Source organism: Piliocolobus tephrosceles, unplaced genomic scaffold (assembly GCF_002776525.5).
Source record: "Piliocolobus tephrosceles isolate RC106 unplaced genomic scaffold, ASM277652v3 unscaffolded_34323, whole genome shotgun sequence".
NCBI classification, from domain to species: domain Eukaryota; kingdom Metazoa; phylum Chordata; class Mammalia; order Primates; family Cercopithecidae; genus Piliocolobus; species Piliocolobus tephrosceles.
In genome coordinates, this window is record NW_022318003.1 from 8,701 (window position 1) to 9,078 (window position 378).

The window sequence follows — 378 nt, forward strand, 5'->3', positions numbered from 1 at the left end:
TTTGTTCTTTAGCCTTTCAAGTTTATTTTTCCATGAATTGCTTAATTATATCCTTTAACTAATTTTTTTTTTCTTTATTTGAGATGGAGTCTCTCTCTGTGGCCCAGGCTTGCGGGGAAAAGAAAGAGAGATCAGACTGTTACTGTGGCCGGGCGCGGTGGCTCAAGCCTGTAATCCCAGCACTTTGGGAGGCCGAGACGGGCGGATCACGAGGTCAGGAGATCGAGACCATCCTGGCTAACACGGTGAAACCCCGTCTCTACTAAAAAATACAAAAACACTAGCCGGGCGAGGTGGCGGCGCCTGTAGTCCCAGCTACCCGGGAGGCTGAGGCAGGAGAATGGCGTGAACCCGGGAGGCGGAGCTTGTAGTGAGCTG